General features: G+C 34.9%; 2 protein-coding genes across 3 annotated transcripts in view; one reads left to right on the top strand and one right to left on the bottom strand.

Moving 5' to 3' along the window:
• NT5DC1 (5'-nucleotidase domain containing 1) overlaps nucleotides 1-19,251 on the top strand; it is a 116,348-nt gene that overhangs the window by 39,718 nt on the left and 57,379 nt on the right. The window lies entirely within an intron of this gene.
• Nucleotides 1-19,251, bottom strand: part of COL10A1 (collagen type X alpha 1 chain) — a 77,023-nt gene that overhangs the window by 21,372 nt on the left and 36,400 nt on the right. The window contains exon 1 of one of the 2 annotated variants that reach the window (XM_069487687.1): nucleotides 11,490-11,660. The exons of the other annotated variant lie outside the window; for it this stretch is intronic. The gene's annotated coding sequence lies outside the window, so the exon portion shown is untranslated. Of the gene's footprint in view, nucleotides 1-11,489; nucleotides 11,661-19,251 lie in introns of those variants that run through there. 2 annotated transcript variants of the gene reach the window in all.

Below are 19,251 nucleotides of genomic sequence, written 5' to 3' on the forward strand. Positions count from 1 at the left end.
TATACAATTAATCTATATAACTAAAAGTCACTTGTACTCCTAAATATATCCAAATAAAAAAATAATAAAGACAAACATGGTTGACTCAAAAAAATTTTTGTTTTTCTCTTCTCTATGGGAGAGAGGCAATTGAGCAAAATAATCTTTGATATTCAGATGTACTTAAGTGTACTGATTTTTTAAACCATACTTTCAGTGGTTTATAGTCATTTCTATAAGTAAATCAAAATGAAAGCATAACAGGGAAAATAAGGATCTAGCCAAAGATATTTTTAATAAATATATATTACATGTTACTAATTTATGAGTTACAGCTTATTATGAGGAGACAATCCTTTGTTTTTAATCAGTAGATCACACTAAACATTTAAGTGATGGGAATTGACCATTCTGTTTAGACTTTCCTAGATGTGTGGATTTTTAGCCTACTTCACACGTTTCTTAAATTTTTTTTCTTTATTATAAAACAGGTACATAATCCATGGAGAAACACAAGTGGACAGTAAGTCAACAAAGTTCTCAAAATACATTTTGCCTAGTAGGACATTTTGGAGTAATTATACATTTGGTTCAGAATTTGAAAGTGTAGATGATATTATTAGCAATTCAACACAACTTACATTACTCAGTAACTTCCAAAATTTTAAATTAAGAACTTTCTCATAATTAATAGCTTAAGTATGATTTCATGACTTGCAAAATTTCAGAACATTATTTCTATATACTAACTTATTCTTCTTTCCACTGTGTATGACAGGAAATCAAATAGACGGTGTGTCTTTATTGGACTGACTCTGCATTTTTAGGATTATAATCTTCTAAATTATTTCTGTGCCAGTATTAACAGAACACTGACCTATTCAAAAGTTACTTTAGTAGGATAAATAAGTTGAGTCTGAGATGGAGCTTTCAAAACAGAGCGGTATTTGAATAGTGAAGTACATAGAACTATTGCTTTTCACAAAGTTGAACCAAAGGACAACTGTCAAAAGGGTGTCTAGCCTGTAAATTGGAGAAATAATTATCTTCCAAAAGAGCCCAAATACCTAGTGCAGACAACGAATTTAAAAGGAAATAGTTGAACTTAATATTGGTGTACCTAATCAGTGTAGAGATTGGGGTAAACCTTTGAATCTGGAATCTCAGTATAAAATAAGTAGTGACAGAGTTATGGGATCAGAGAACTTGAAGATTCAAATAGAGATCTTTTTGACCAGTCTCCTTTCTTTAGAGGGGAAGAAATTGAGATGAGGAATTTGATTTGCACCAAGAGTCAGGATTAGAACTTGTGGCTTTTTATCCTAAACTTGATATTTGCCCCTCGTAGGCGAGTACAGTCGAAAGTGGTAAGTTGTTGCACCTTTATTTCCTCTGCTATCTCCCTTTGGTGATGGCCCCCAAAGCCTTGTTGAGGGGCTGAGAGAAGGCGTGTGCGCCGCAAGTATTGAGGCTTAGAGAATAGGAGCTAGATCCAGTCAGTCTGTAGGCCCTGGTAAAGGGTCTAGTCTTTGACAAGGGCACTGAGAGGCCAGCACTTGGATTTATACGGAAGAATGACCTAATTAGATGTGTATTTTCGAAAGATTACTCTGGTTCCATTAGGGAGAACATACTGAGGGAGAAGAAAATGATGTCTTATATTAGGATGGTGCAGTGAAAATGGAGAGAAGTCTCTGTCTGGATAAGAGTGACTTTTAGGTATGTAACTTTTAGAGGTTGGGGCATTAGTCCAGCAGTATTTGGTAAGCTTGTGTTTATTTGATATTGTTAATAATTTTTGCTCTTTGACATATATTATTGAAATTTAATAAAATATCTGAGTGTAAAGAGGCTTGAAAGTCTTAGAATATTGTATGTCTAGTGAATATTAAATGTGAGTTTAGGAATATCGCTCAATTATATGTAATTGAGTGAATAAGATAACAATGACAACTCTTTATGGCATTTAAAAATGTTTTTTTGTTGCCTGAAATCTTGACATCTCTGGATGTATATATCTTTCTGAATTTGTCAGATATTAGAATTAACAGCTCTGGCTGGGGGTGGTTGCTCACGCCTGTAATCCTAGCACTCTGGGAGGCCAAGGCAGGTAGATCACTTGAGGTAGGAGTTCAAGAGCAGCCTGAGCAAGACCAAGACCCCATCTCTACTGAAAATAGAAAAATTAGCTGAGTGTGGTGGTGTGCACCTATAGTCCCAGCTACTTGGGAGGCTGAGGCAGGAGGACTGCTTGAGCCCAGGAGTATGAGGTTACTGTGAGCTAGGCTGACGCCACGGCACTCTGGCCCAGGCAACAGAGCAAGACGCTGTCTCAAAAAAAAAAAAAGAATTAACAGCTCCCAATTGCAATTTGTATCAGCTGTTCTTCCTCAGGGCTGTTATCCAGCCCAACTACCTGCCACCTTCAGGGCCTGCACTGTCACTTGTAAACCCTCTGACTCTCTCCCCCATCTTTAAGGACTGTAAGCATATCAGCCATGTTAGATCATGTTCATACATGTAAATACATTTTTACTACACATATTTTTCTTGGCTAATTTTTTCTTGAAATAAATTGCATAGGAAGAAAGATCCTGTGTTTTCCACTTATACTGTTTTTGGTTTACACCCTCTAAATTATTATATGGTTAAAAGGCATTTGTAGAGTAAAATTTTATTCCATTCATTCATTTATAAATTGTTTACTTGAAATATGTTGAGCATTTGCCTGCTGTTCCTGTTTGTTAATATAAGGCTATTAAATCTAAGTAATGTGTATGTGGTCTATTATTATGCTTTAAAAATATACAGTATTATAAAGAAAAGTGATACTGAAGTGTTAAATTTAGGATTAGGTTTATAGATTGTATGTTAGAAACCATTATTTTATACTCCTACTTCCCACATATAATGGGAATAAAGTTTGTACATTTTAGCTTTTCTATAATAAATACCCTTTTAGTCTACTACAACAAATAAACTTTAAGTTTAAAAAAAAAGCAGTCAACAAAATATTTCCACTATAGCCTTTGAATAATAACAGCTCTTTTCTTGATTACTGAGGCATTTAAAAACTGAGAGTGTTGCCTTATCAAATATTCTTTTGTTTCTGGAGCATTGAGGCATTTATTTTGGCTTCTGAAGCTATGTAAGGACATGTTATTTGGGGAGTATTGATGCCAACTTTATTGAAAACACCTATTTTATTTTACTAAGCTAATTTTGTTGACTAAGATGCAGGATTATAGTAACCTGTTTGATTCTGGTACACGCTTCCTTACAAAGGAGAAGGAGAAATGGAAAATTTGGAGAAGGTGGAGTAATGTTTGTATTTCATAGTCTATTTTAAAAGGATGCACTGTCTTCATTCTCAATGTATTTTCAGTACAGTTGACTTCTGAAATGTAAGTGTTAAACTAGTTTGAAGCTTGAGAATTTGAAATGGGAGTATATGATTAGAAAATATAGGAGTTAACTATTTGATTTTTCTTCATCTAATAATAATTATCATTTTAACATCTTAAAGGTACACATAGCAGTTGACTGTTCAACTTCTTTTACCACTTAACTTCCATCCCTTTCTTCCAAGCCTCTGCTTCTACACCACGAAATAGATCCCTTTGCCTCTTATTTCAAGATCAAGGAAAAAGAAACATTAGAAAACAATTTTTTTAACTCCTCTCTCCTCTACCATTAAACACATCTATTATAGTGATTATCTCTGTACCACCATGTCAGAGATTGAGATGTCTTGCACTTTCCCCATGGCAGTTTGACTCCTGTGAACTGGATTCATCCCTCTATATCACATGGGACTTAGGTTCTCTGTCCTATCTTTACCTGACCCTTATTTAAATCCCTTAACAGTCAAGACTTTGAATGCTATAGAATGGAAAGAGAAGCTTTCTGACAGCCCTACAGCTCCTTCTCTTCTCCCTTTCACCCTTCACAGGCATACTTCTTGTTTAGATTGTTTCATACTTTTCTGTTTCCTTTTATAACTCTAATACAGTTCTTAGCACCATTCCATTGTTCTTGATAAGGTCAATCAGAAACTCCAAATTGCTAAATCCAGTGATCTATTTTCCATAGTGATATTGCTATTCTTCTAAACATCTAACTTTATAAATCACCCTTTCTCAGAACCTTCTCCTCTCTTGGCTTTCTTACTACTTTTCTTCCCTGGTTTCCCCACCAACTCTTTCATTCTTCTTTGTCTTATTTTTAACTTCTTTCTTTGCTCATCTTATGGTTATTGGGATTCCTGAAGGTGCTATATGAGGTCCTCTTCTTTGTACTACAGGGGCTACCTAGATGCTCAAACTCATTGTCATAACTTCATCCACCATGTAGGTGATGATTTCTCTCTTCTCTGGTCTCTGCCTAAGATCTCCTGCCTCTTTTCCAGATTCTCATTTCTAACATCCTATTGGAAAATTACTAGACACTGGGACTTAGGAGTTAGGAGACTATTACATTTATCCTGATGAAAGATAAGGAACTAAACAAACTCAGACGTCTCCAAAGGGATAGAGAGAAGTTAGATGTTTACAAAATATAATAAGGATGTGGACTGTACAGGATCTTATGTTCCATTTGATTGGGGGAGTGGGAGTGAAGGAATGACTGAGGTTTTTGGCTTGGTCATTTGAAGGTTTATGTGTCTGTTCATTAACATTTGGAGTATTTGAAAATGAGCAGAACTTTGGGATGATGACTGTATCTTTGAACATGTAGAGTTGGAAGTATGTGTTGGACTTAGGTTATTTGTTTGACTTGCATGGGTACAGCATTTCAGAGACAGAAATCTGGCATGGAGGTGATGGACATGAAGACATGGGAGAGGACACAGAACGTAGAAGGTGAAGAAAAGGGCTGCTGTCACAGCCCCTGATAAATGGCTTATTCACATTTCCCACTCCTTATCTGGCTGTTTCTCCACATTTCCACATGTAAACTTTGTTGTAACCATGGGAAATAACTTGAAGGGCTCTTAATGTGCCGTGTTCTTTTTACTTTATCTTTACACATGTTGATCATAATATCTGAATCACCCCCTGCTCATCCGGTAAATTCCTTTTTTTATCTTCTAAAATTTAGCTCAATAAATAGGAAGCTATAGTCAAATTTAAGCATTCCTCTGTTTCTGCTCTCACAGCACCGTAATACATTGTGACTTTTACACGTCTAGCTCTGTTCCCTCTAGACGGTATTCCCTACAAGCTTAAGACAGGTGTTGGCAAGTTTAGGGCAAAGTCTACTTATTTGTCAAGTTTATTGAATTTTTGGTGGGATGTCTATAATTACATGGCTCATTAAATATAATAAAAATAACTTAAAAATAAATGTTTGGTGGTGTTAGTATTTAAACATGACTTTGTAAAGGTCCAATAAAAGGTCAGGCCCACTCCTGTAGTCCTAGCTACTCAGGAAGCTGAGGCAGGAGGATTGCTTGGGCCCGTGAGTTGGGGTTGCAGTGAGCTATGATTGCACCACTTCACTCCAGCCTGGGGGACAGAGCAAGACCCTGTCTCTTAAAAATTAAATAAATAAAATAAAGGTCCAGTAAGAAAATGTTTCTGAGTTCTTGATGGGGTCACCAGAGGAAAGAAAATTTAAACAAGTTATAATCCCCCTTCATACTGCTAGTCTTGTTTTTATAGCTTAATAAAATACACAGAAATGAGTGCTTTATACTTTACCACTAGATGGCTGAACTACATTGCTTTTAGAAAAGAAGTAAAATCTTAATCATTTAAAGTAGCCTAATGTATAACATTTAATAAAATGTCTGAAATATATTTATACATATACAAATATTATACATACATATCACACATACTACAAATATACACATATAAATGATTTAGTTTTGGAGTATTAGGGTTAATTGGAATTAAGAATTGTTTTTTAAAAATTGTAAAAATTATAATCTTGTTTAGTTTTAGCTCTATTTATAAGACATGTTGTATAAGACATATAACAATTCAGTATATTTTAAAATCATGTCTTTGTACAGAATATCCATAAATATCAGCTCCTAAAATTTCACAAACACTTTAAGGGTCAATTTAGCTCTACTGTAGACCTAATATCTATTGTGGGATGAGTACATTTACTTTATCTTTAAATATAGTATTTTGTAGAGTCTCTACTCAATTGGTGTTCAGAATAATAGAAAAAGATAATGTGCTATTTATTCATTTAAATTTTAAGTTATAAACATTTTGTTGGGCCGGGCGCGGTGGCTCACGCCTGTAATCCCAGCACTCTGGGAGGCCGAGGTGGGCGGATCGTTTGAGCTCAGGAGTTCGAGACCAGCCTGAGCAAGAGCGAGACCCCACCTCTACTAAAAATAGAAAGAAATTATATGGACAGCTAAAAATATATATAGAAAAAATTAGCCGGGCATGGTGGCACATGCCTGTAGTCCCAGCTACTCGGGAGGCTGAGACAGGAGGATCGCTTGAGCTCAGGAGTTTGAGGTTGCTGTGAGCTAGGCTAACGCCACGGCACTCACTCTAGCCTGGGCAACAGAGTGAGACTCTGTCTCAAACAAAAAAAAAAAAAAAAAACATTTTGTTAAAACTTTTAAGTCTCTTTGAATCAAGTCTTGGCATAAGTACCTCTATTTTTGGTCAGGCTTTAAGAATATATGTTACAGCATATGAAATTGCCATTTTTATTTATCAAAAATAGCCACATATTGGCAGTTTCATATGGTTCAACCTGTGTATTTCTTATTGTTTTAGTAATTTTTATTTATGTGCTTTATGTAATGACCTAAATAGTTCCTGTGAGGCTAAGTTTTGGTAAACTAACAATTGACCTTGATAGGATTGTTTCCTTACCTTCTCTGTAGGGTTTTGTGGAAGACACATGTACAGAAATGGAATTTAGTAAAATTACCTTCAGGAGGAAGAATAGATCTTATTACATGCCAAAAGATTTCCAAGTACCATCTCGGTGTAAAGTTACATGTATTGCATTCAGAAAATGCAGGGTTCATCTTTGAAAATAGGATGTACGAATACATGTGTAAAGGAAATATTTCTAGATTTATTTTGGTGATAATTCAAGTTGAAGTGATTGACTAAAGAGATATTAAAACATGGTTCTCAAATCAACACTAATGTAATGTATTCCACCCCCCCCCCCAGGAATAGCAGTAATATTATATGATAGTCTATTGATTCTATTTTTGTTTATTTAGTGACATTGTGAATACTTAAGATGTGTGAAATTTAAAAATAGTTGGTAAATACGTTTAATATTTTAACAAAACAGCAAAATATCTGGAGTGATGTTTTTGGCTAAATTAAAAGATGCTGTCACTGAGGTCTTGATCTCTTTCTATCCCTGTAGCTTAACACAGTCCACGGTGATCCAGTTTCCTCTTAGGAGGAGACCCGGTTATGACTTGTTTTCTTACCTGAACTCTTAACAATAGATTCACCCAAACACCTGACTATAGGTGATCATGTTTGTGATCTGGAATTTTTATGTTAACCTTATTTTAGGTCTTCCAGCAAAATGCTGATTAAAAAAATACACAAAACTTTGTATTTGCTTTTTAAAAAAAAAAATGCTAGAACAGTGAGGTACTTTTGAAACAGTTTGAAAGTACACTGTGCACGGTGTTTATTTGGTAAACTTACAGGTTAATTTAGTTATGAAACGGAGAGGTTCTCCCTGAGAAATATTTGGATGTTTTTGATGGAATTAAATAATTCCTCCTTTGTTCTGTTTTATTTCACCCATCAAACTAAAAACAAAGCAATGTTTGACTTGTTTATGCCTCAGGATTAGTCATTAGGAGATACTTAGCAGAGGCGTCTTGTTGTCTTCCTTGACTTGGCTATAATATCTTATAGATGAATAAAATTAATGAATTGTTTTGAGAATAAGATATTTTTTGTAAGATAAAAAATAATCACTTAGGATTTAAAAAAAACAAAACCCAAAACATCCCTTTACAACCACATTGTTCTTTCTGTTTTGCTTTTACTCCCTGTGCTGATTTGGAATGAGGCAGGTAAAATAGAATTTTGTCTTGGCAGGGAGTATACAAACTTCATACGTGGCCAGCTGAATATGATATGGTATTTGAATATGTCCCTATTTGAATTAGTTAAGGGTATGAATGATTTGCATGACTTTAGTGCATATAGGTATTGATAGAAAACAGTCATGAGGGTTATACATTATGTAGTTTCTTAACTTTCCCAAACTGTGCCAGATATCTGAGATAATCTGAGAAAAGTAATAATCTTTCTCATCATGAGTGACCAATTCATTTAGCACTTTATACTATTGGTTTTCATTTTTTAGTTTTTGTCACTTAAAATACTACTTCTGTAATTCAGTGGCCCCTTTCTAGGTCCCTAAAGAACCATTGTAAATTAACATTTGCCTAAAATCATATTTTAAGAATAAGTAATCAGTACGCAATCCAGTTTAAGAAGTTTAAATATGTTCTTTAAAAGACTAAACAATCTAATAATTTAAATGACGTCAAATCAATAAAAAGTCACAAATGTATTTACCTATCAGTATTCTACACATCAGCGATACATGAATGAGATTACATAGGTTACCCCTTAAAACATAGATCATAAAAGCAAAAGGTTGGAAGCAAGGTTAGTATCCCTCTAAAAGGCACTGGGTGGATAAATAAAGTAGCATGCATCTACCCACAAGGAAATAATGTTTCTCTTAAAAAAACAAAAGGAAAAAAGAGGAAGCTCTCTATATACTGAAATTTAAAGATTTCCAGGATATAAGTTTTTAATAAGCAGATACAGGGCTGTATACATTTTATGCTATCTTTTGTATAAATGAAGTTGGGGGTGGATAAGTACATATTTATACAAAGAAATACTGGAAGAGTATACAAGAAATGAATATAAGCAGTTATCTAAAGGCATTTGGGGTTGGGAATAGACTAGAAAAAAAATACATTGACTTGAATCAAGTTCAAGAGTAGCTTTTCTCTGCTGTAGTGAAATATTATGATAGTGACTGATATACTTTCCTGATTATGCCATCACTTAAAAATCTTGGTTATGTTAAGGTCAATAATATTTATTTACTTTGAAAAATTTATATCTTTAAGTTTCTTGTTCCCCATCATCTTTTATTTGAGGGAGGAATAAGTCAAATATTTTCTGTTTTCTTCTTGTTTTACTTTTTTTTGCTCTTCACTGTCTATAGTTTTTTTCCCCCCTCTGTCCTACTTCCTCTAATTTTCTGACAAAACTAGCAAGCATTTTTATTAGGGTTTTTAAAATTTTTTTAGGTTGCAGATCTCATTCAACTAGTAGTGTTTTGTTTATATGTTTGTTTTGTTTTTTATTACTATGCAGAGACTGGGATTGAAAAGAGGTATTATATAATCTCTGCTTTCAATTAGCTTATTATAGTCTGTCTATTAAGGGATTACCATGCTCTGTATAGTACAAAGTAGAAAGGAATGTGTCTTAGAGAAGGCATGGGTACAGTAAGGGAGGGGGAGATTATATGTACTAACAGGGGATGGATGAAGGAAGGGATAAAGGTAGTCTTCATGGAGGCAATGGTAATTTAGAGTTGCCTTGAAAGATGAATTTAAAAGTTAGGGGAGAGAAATCAGATGGAATGACACTATAGGTATTCTTACCATACTCTCATAATTGCTTTTCAATTTCAGTAAGAATTACATTTGAGAGTAATAGCAAAGATAACTACGGGTATGAAGAAAGTAGAGATCAGATGACAGTAACTTTGTGCTTCCTATCCTTTCCCCACCCCACTCATCACATCTAATTGCCACAATCCCTTTTGTTCTCCTCAACACTCCAGTCTGTGTAAGTAGCCCCTGGGATGTGAACCAGCCACTTGCTCCCTGGAAAGAAGGCCGTGGCTTATTCATTCTGATGTTTTTATCTTTGCCTAAGTATACTCACTTCAAAACATTGCCTTCCCTTCTACCAAATAGACAGGGAGGGGAGGACACAAGGTCTTGGGCTGCAATTACCTGGATTATTTGGTGATGAGAATGTGGAAAACAAAACTAACCTTTGGGAATATGTATATCCCAAATATTTGCTAGTTTCTCCTCCAGCTCATGTTTTCTTGATTAACCTGGTCTAAGAACGAGGATTTCCCCCATGACTCTTCAATTAATTGCAGTGCTCCAAGTGTCTGTAAAAATGTCAGATTGTGTGGGACCAGTCAGTTGTGAGCGTGAATGGTTTAGTGGGACCCTAGACAAGTAATTTTATGGGCTTCCACATGCATTTCAATCCTTTGGCCACAGCTATCTTGGAAGCTCAGACAGTGGGAAAAGAGTCATGGAGACGAGTTCAAAGAGCTGAAACTATGTTGAAAAAGCTGTCTGCCAAAAACCAGCATTGAACTCTTAAAACTAAATAGTTTTTTAAATTCAAAAAATATTAACATGAAGAGATTTGAGTCCAGTGGAGGATCACATGTATGTGAAATTGCATTTTTTAAGTTACTCTTTTCCAGTAGACCGTAACAAAAAAGTACATGAAACCACAAGAGAGGGTGTCTCCCTGCCCTCCCCGAATTTGGGCCCATTTGTTAACAAAACAAAATAAAAAGAGTTGAACTAAATTAGAGTGTTGAAATGGTGAGAATGGATGGAAAGATGAAAGGCACATCAGTTCAAAGAGACTTTAAGGGGGAAATCACAAACTGACAATAAAACCAGTAGCTGACTTGACCCACCTATTGAGGCTTCTTCCGAAAGCCTTTCCTCCCTTGAGTCGTTTGTACACCTTTTAGATTACTCATAGTATCATTAAAGTACAAAAACAAAATGGCTCACACATGTAACAAGAACATTCAGAAAAATGAAAAGCATATTTTTCAATTAAATCTCTTTGTAATTCTCTTTCCAGTTTTTTCTTCTCATCTTCTATTTGACATTCCACTTTTTAAAAAGAAAAAGCACCACATGTTGGCACCTTGCACTCCCAAAAGGTCTATTCCTCTGAACTTGCAAGAACTTTCTAGTTTCAATAGCTGTAATGAGTTCAAATTACTACAGTTTTTATTACACAATAACTCTGCAATTAAATACTGATTATCTCTCATTGTTAGGAGATGTTTAGTATTACAAAAGGGAGTGCAGATCTGAGAATACCTCAGAGTGATACCTTATTGAAGATACATGACATTTCAAACAATAACTTTTTGTTCTATGCATCTATGTGGATGCTTTCCTCCTATTTAAAGTGCCTAGACCGACTTCTCTCCAATTCCATAAAAGAAATATTGAGTTTTTTTAAACGATTTGCTTTTTATTTAACCATTGCTTAGTGAAGACAAGAAGACACAAACATAGTAATCTTACGAGATGCAGAAAAAAGTATCATATTTTTTTAAATGCATTTTTATCTCTTCTGAGAAATTGTTCAGTCACAGCCAGTGTTTATGCCCTATTTTTCATCTAATCACATTATTGGTTCTGTAAACCTATTGTCACACATTCAGATTTCTCCTACCTGTATTTGCTGAAAGAGTCCCTATGTGCTTGTTGTTGGCTGCTCTTTAAAAGTCACTACTTTGTCATCCTGGTGTGTTCCTCTGTTACACACAGTCAGAAGTTCATAGATGCCGTAGGTTGTGCTTCCAGGAAGGGTGAAAACAATCCACTACTTCCAGAGCCCCTTTTGTGTTGTTTTGAACTTTACACTTTTTATACAAAGCTCTGCTGAATCACATGCTGGCTACCAAATGACGGTCTGCCTTCTGATTCATTTCTAGGAGAGTATAAATTTCTGTTGTTTTCCAGCAGTCAGTGACTTTTTGAGACATGGATGGGGATCGGGGAATTTCATTTATTTGATCCCATGTGTAATGCAAGAATGGAATGACACCTTGGCACGAACACTTGTATTGGGATGGCTCAAATACAACTTCTTCAGTAGTTTCAATTAACAAATCTAAATGATATGTGCATTTTAGAAAGGAAATTACTTCCTATCTACCTACTAACCAGCAATGTTAGGGAGTTCCACAGGAGACTGACTTCTTAATGTCATTGCTCTGGGATCAGTGATTTTTTTTTTTAAAGGATACATTTATGTGACTTTTTTGTAGCTTTATTGATTTTTATTCTGTATTACTCCTTTTTAAAGTTGACTCAGTTGTATGTATATTATCAAAAACTAGAGAAGCATACTTTTTTCCTATAAAGAAAAAAAGACACTTCTCAAATCATCAATCCTTACATGCTTTTTCCTAATTATTTGTCAATTTACACATACATGATTATTCATTTTTCTGCCCATTCTTTTGTTCTTTATTGCCCTCAAGTTAAAAGGTACCATGCATTATAGAATGTCCTAAATGTTGCAGACTTTTTTTTCACTATCATTATTATCCGTCGGATTTTCTTGGTAGCATATGAATAGTTAATTTGCCAAATTTACTGAATCTATATGCTGTAGCTATAGCCTATATTTTCTTTATGCTCCCTGGAATATATCCAACACTGGTGACCTTTTCTATATGCTGGTAAATAGAAAACACTCTTAAAACCAGGTCAGTAATGTATTTGAAAAGTGGTTCAGTTATAATCTAAATCTATGAGAAATTTCTACTAAACTTTCAAAGGGACCTCCTTTTATGTTAATATCTAGTAGTTACTTAAATTATGTATTAATAAAAGATAAAAATGGCTCTAAAAAGTCAATTTTATCACAGTGGTTTCTATTTAAGGATGAAAGGACTGAAATTTGTAAATGTGCTGGTTCTAACATTGAAATGAGAATAATTTTTTCTTCTTTGGAATTGAGCTGAAGGAGTATGTTGCCTTTCTTGTCTATCTGAATTTTGTTTATTATGTTAAGTGTCTTAGGGAGCCTACTATGTACAAAATTGTATACTGGGCATTCTATAGGACTTTTATAAAGATGATTGAGAAATTTCTTCCCCTCAAGATTAAATCACACTTAGACTATTTGGAATATAAAATATCCTTAGAATCATCTTTTGTCCTCTTTTAACACTGATGATTTGTATATATGCAACAAAATGCTTCAGATATAAAAGTGATGTACTTTGTTCTTAAAAGCATTTGTCAAATTAGTTCAAATAGAAAAATCTTCTAAGGCATTAAAATATATAATTTTGACATCAGTTGTACTGATTTCATTTGATGAAATTCAAATATTTTATAAGTTATAGGTGTTGTTCTTTCCTTCCTTCTGTTCTTATCCCATTTGCCTCTCATTAGTTTCTAAATTCATTTGAATTGTTTATAAATAATATTTGTGCTTAGTGCTCTACTTTTCTAAGAAAGTAGAAAGTAGCTCTACTAAGAAAGCTCTTCTAAGAAAGAAGAGCTTTCTCAGAAAAGGCAATGCCTGTGGTCATTGTTGAATAATTACCTTACATAGGCCACAAGTTGTGATGGCAAGATATGATTATTTAGCTCAAATGAAATGTAAAAAGTTACTTTTTGTATTGAGTAACTGAAAATATTTTTATTTCACTTTCATTCTTAAACAATATTTTTTCTGGAAATAGAAGTCTAGGTTAGTGGTTGTTTTCTGCTGGTTGTTTTCTGCACTATCTTCTAGCTTCTATTGTTTATATTGAAAAGTTAGTTGTCAGTCTAATTGTTTTTTAAAATATCTGTTTTGCTCAGACTACCGTATGATTTCTCTTTCTCTTTGGTTTTTAGCCTCTGATTATGATGTACCTTGGTGTAGTTTTTTGTTTTTTGTTTTTTTTTTTTTCCTTTATCTTTCTTGGAGAGCTTCTTAAATGTGTGATTAACACCATTGGTTTGTTTTTGGAAAATTCTGAGACATTATCTCTAAAAATATTGCTCTGCCCCTTTTCTCTCTTCTCTCTGAGACTGAAGTTCCACATATTTTAGAAGATATTTTTACTGATTCTTTATATCTCTCACCCTCTTTTCTATGTTTTCTTTTCTCTTATCTGCCTTTTGTTCTGTTTTCTTCTAATCTTCTAATCACTTTTCTTATTCTTTCTTCAACTGGATCTAATCTTCTTTTAAACCTATCCATGGAGCTTTTAATTTTGGTTACTGTATTTTCCAGATCTAGAACTATATTCAGTTCTTTTCATATTTTTCAGTTCCCTGACAAAATCTTGATTCTATTGTATAGCTCCTTGAATTTGTCACACACAGTTGTTTTTAGGTCTGTGTCATAATGCCACAGTAGCTCCAATGGGAGTGGTTCAATCGTCTGTTTTTCCCCTCTTGGCTTTCTGTTTTTGTTTTGTTTTCATGTTATATTGTCTCTTTGGGTATCTGATAATTTTTTATTGATATCAGCTATTTTTTTTTTTTTTTTTGAGACAGAGTCTCACTTTGTTGCCCAGGCTAGAGTGAGTGCCGTGGCGTCAGCCTAGCTCACAGCAACCTCAAACTCCTGGGCTCAAGCGATCCTCCTGCCTCAGCCTCCCGAGTAGCTGGGACTACAGGCATGCGCCACTATGCCCGGCTAATTTTTCTATATATATATTTTTAGTTGTCCATATAATTTTTTTCTATTTTTAGTAGAGACGGGGTCTCGCTCTTGCTCAGGCTGGTCTCGAACTCCTGACCTTGAGCGATCCACCCGCCTCGGCCTCCCAGAGTGCTAGGATTACAGGCGTGAGCCACCGCGCCCGGCGATATCAGCTATTGTATTTTTTTTTTTTTTACTTGTAGAGAAATGTTGAGGCCTACGATGATGTTAACTTTTTACAGAGAGAACTTATGTTTGCTCCTGGCAGGCAGCTAGGGGACTACAATCCCAGATCACCTTTAATTCATTTCCCAATACTGAGGTGATTTGAAGTTATGCTTCAGACTATTGAGAACTATATTGTATCTGGTTCATACTTACTCCTATAGCACAGCCCTTTGGGTTACCATGCAAATCATGGAGAGTTTATTAGCCTCTACCCTACCTTGGCAGGCACCGGCCTCCATTTTTTGTCTTCCAAGCTTCTTGAGGCTGCCTAGGCTCTCCTTTACCTTTCTTGGAATTGGTGTTGCCGCTAATTCCAGTCGGAGGCCCCAGATTTCAGACTCACCTTTCTGGGTTTCTGTTTTCCTCATTTTGCCCCCTTAAATCTGTATTGACTTTTTGTTAATGACTTGTCAAGATTATTATTTTATGAAGAATACAAGTCATAAAATCAAATAAATATGTGTTTTTTTGCTCTGGCTTTAGAAGAGCATTCATTATTTTGTGCAAGGAGTTTGAGACCAGGAATTACAAACAGACACTATTCCAAAAGGCCATTTATAATCTATTTATCAGAAATTTGGAAGATACTTTCTAAAACAAGTCAGGCTGTACAAGTGTTAGTATTGGTAAGGATGATTATCATCATCATCATAATCAGATTAAACAATCATATTTCAGACTTGTACTTACAAAATACTTGTTTCAACCATAATGTCATAAAGGTTGAGAACTAGCTTTTTGGAGAGGACCTGGAATAGGGCAATGATATGATGGTTTAGAAAGGAGAAGCAGGAAGACAATTTATACTACATTTGACTTTGCTGAATTCTCTCTTTGATATACCATGGACCCCTTTACTTTTCTCTGCTGTTTCTATTCTATTTTTGAGTTTAAAGATTATTCCAGAAAGCTGAGTTTTTAAGGCTTTCTCCCATGGTAGGAACAGTGAAGCTGTGTTGGGTAGTTGGGGTGCAGAGAAGCCTTGGGACACCATTTGTATGAATGTGTAATTTCTAAGTCTAGTGTTTTGATGTTGAAAAGGTACTTAAAGAGTTGGCTTTAAATCTGGTTCCTGTATGCAAGGAAGTTTAAGTCCAAGGGTGAGAGAGTTTTCTGACCTTCTTTGTGTAGCAGTTGGGATTTTGTTGATGGATAGCCAGCTAGATGAAAAGTGGCACGTCTTAAAGAAGTTATATTGTAGAAAGATTATAAGGAGGGATGAAAACTAGGTTCTTGCCCTAATGCTATCACTTCCATCCCCAAATCTTGGGCTTCAGTTTTTCCCATCTGTAAATCAAGATGACTGAACTAGCTAACCATTTCCTAACCTGTTATAAATCTGTGAACACTTTTCTAAGTGACATGATCTCATGATTTCCTCATAGAAATTTTGAAAGTTTTTTTTCATTTTTATATACTATATGGTAAGTGGTTTTAATTTAAAGATTATATTTGATCAATATACTATTAAAGATTATATCATAAAGTTCATTTTAGTATAATAGTAATATTTATACTTTATAAAGAAAATTTTTCCATTTTCTCTGTATAGCAGGTAATGCATACATACTGTTCAATTGCATAGGAAAAAATTATTTACTGAGAAATTGTTTATTGTATTTCCCTATGTGTTAAAGCATAAAAAATGGTCAAAACTATTTTTATGCCTAGATGTTTGGAATCCACTCTTTTTCCTGTTTGATTTCTAAATGATGAGATAAGATGGAATGTTTCAGGGATCTATTTGCAGGTACTTTTCTATAATTTCACAGGTCAGGATAAGCAGCTAGGATAAAAACATCTTTATATTTTGAGATATCTTGATTTTTTTACATAAGAAATTTGATCAGATGAATACAATTCATTGACACCGTTATTTTGGGGTGAAGCTGTTGAATTAGTCATTTTTATGTTCCTTCATAATTTTTTAAAGTTCAAAATTTGTGGTCCTTATGCTTTCTATCTTTTATCAGTGATCCATTATGGTAATAAATTAAATGCAATGTACTAAAAGTGATAACTAAAAACACTGTGTAAGTGTCTGAACTGCAGCCCCCAGCAGTGTTCATCTGAGGCATAAACTGAGTCCATAACTGTGCTGGAGGCTGCTCATTACCACTCACTTGAAATACACATCGAGGCTCTCCAGATTTTGCTTTTAAGGGCTACAAAATTTGAAACTTAGAAAAATATGATTAAAAAACAAGAAGAAATTATAATATTTGCATTTAAAAATCGGAAATTGAAATACCTTCACCCATCTGGGGTGGTAAAACACTGAAGGTTCCTTCTAGCTGTGTGATTTTTGGACAACAGAACAGAATATTCGAGTGATGTGGTGAGAGGGTAGGCAGTCTGTCAGTCCTCCTTAGAGCAGAGAGCTTCATTCATTCACGTGGAGTGTTCCTGCTGAGCATTGGTAGCAGGAAAGCTGTGTGAGGGCGAGTGTGTTCCTCAGGGTGGGGGGAGCTGTGGACTATGGTAAAAATCAGACGCAGGACAGAAAATCCCCTCGGTCTCCTCTTTTCCTGCCCATATTGTTTTTGTGATTTATTTTTTGTCGTTTCATAAACTTTTTGTTTTGGAATGATTCCTAGATTTGTGGAAAAGTGGTAAAGATAACATGGAGAGATCGTGAATATCCTTCACTCAGTTTCCTCTGATGTTAACATCTTACATTGTCATGGTACCTTTGTCAAAACCAAGAAACCAACATTGGCACATTGCTGTTAACTAACCTCCAGCCTTCATTTGGATTCTACCAGTTTTTCCACCACGTCTTTTTCCTGCTCTAGGATCCCATCCAGGACACCCCATTGCATTTAGTCATCACATTCTATTAGTTTCTTCAGGGCTCTGACAGTTTCTCAGTTTTTTCTTTCAATTTCGCATGGCCTTGACAGTTTTGGAGTACTGGCCAAGTATTTTGTAAAATGTGCCTGCATTTGGGTTTGTCTCATGTTTTCCCCAAGACTAGACTGGGGTTGTGGGTTTGGGGAATGACTCCTGCAGAGGTGAAAAGCCAGTCTCATCACATCACATCAGAGGTATGTGCTGTTAACATGGCATCACTGGTAATGCCAACCTTGGTCACCAGGCCAACATAGCATGGACCATGATTCTCTACCATAAACTTACTGTTTTTCCCCTTTCCATACCCTGTTCTTTGAAAGCAAGTCAGTAAGTCTAGCTCACTCTCAAGGTTGCAGGGTAGGAATTAAACTCCCCTGCCTGGAGTAGGGAGAAATATACTTATTTGGAATTCTTTTTTAAGGAACATTATAGACATGCTGTTTTTGCCCTACTAAGAGGGCTGTCCATCAGTGTTAATGCTTTCCCTCTCTCCTGAGGCAAAACATGGTGTGCGTGTTCAGTGAAAAAACAACTGGAATTATGGTCATGACTAGATTCATTGTATTTTTCACCATGATTATTAAAAAAGTCAGAGTACAAATATTAAGTGAATAGCCCTAATTCTTGTTTTCTTTCATGATAAAAATAATGAAAAAGAACAATTTGTGTGAACAGTAGGTGGATTAGAGAATTCAGGCATCTTCCCTTTACAATTTTCAATAGGTTTTTTAAAGCTATTTTGAATTTTTACTCAGATACTTGTTTTGAACTAGTTTCTAGCTCCTGTAACTTTTTTTGTGTTTGAAGTTTGCTTTTGTTGTACTCCATTTTGAAGGATTCAGTCTCCGACTTTGCCACCTGCTTTGCAACCTGCTGATAACACAAGGCGTGGCTAATTCAGACTAACTGGATTATTAATAGTGCTGCCTATAATTGCTACATGGGCCATATTAGGATAGCAAAGGTTTCTTGTAGTTTTAAAGATAATCTAAAAAGTTGTTTTGTAATAAACTGTTAGGTCAGATTATTGAATGACCATGATAATCATTTATAAGGGATGTTGAATATTTCCATGAGCAGGATTATTTATTCATTGCTTGAAAATTTGAGGAATCAGTTTTGTTTATGGAGCTGAGAAATTTAAGTTTATTTAAGTTTAATTTATATATAATAAAATGCACATATTTTGTGTGCAGTTTGGTGAATTCTGATACATCTCTACATTTGTATGATTATTACCCCAATCAGGATATAGAACATTTCCAGAAGGTTTCCTTATTTTCTTCTGGAGTCAATCCTCCCTACCTCAACTTTCCAACCTTCCAACCAACCACCCAGAGAAAGCAATGATCTGATTTCTGCCACTATTCTGACACCATAAGTTTGTTTTAGAAAAGCAGTTATTTTATATTACTCATACTTTTTTCTCTAGCTCCCATCATGATTTTCTTTATAGAAAATTTGCTTTATAGCAGTTTGACTATAATGTGCTAGATATTGAGGTAGGGGAGGTATTTATCTCATTTGGGGTTCTCTTAACTTCTAGAATCTGTGTCATTATTTTTTGGAAAATTCTCATTTGTTATCTTTTCAAATATTCTGCTCTGTTGTCTCTCTCTCCTTTTTTCTGAGACTCCAATTAAATGTATGTTAGACCATTTGATAATGTCCTGCAGCTTTTGGATGCTCTGTTCCCTCT

This window comes from Eulemur rufifrons, chromosome 15 (assembly GCF_041146395.1).
Source record: "Eulemur rufifrons isolate Redbay chromosome 15, OSU_ERuf_1, whole genome shotgun sequence".
Lineage (NCBI taxonomy): Eukaryota > Metazoa > Chordata > Mammalia > Primates > Lemuridae > Eulemur > Eulemur rufifrons.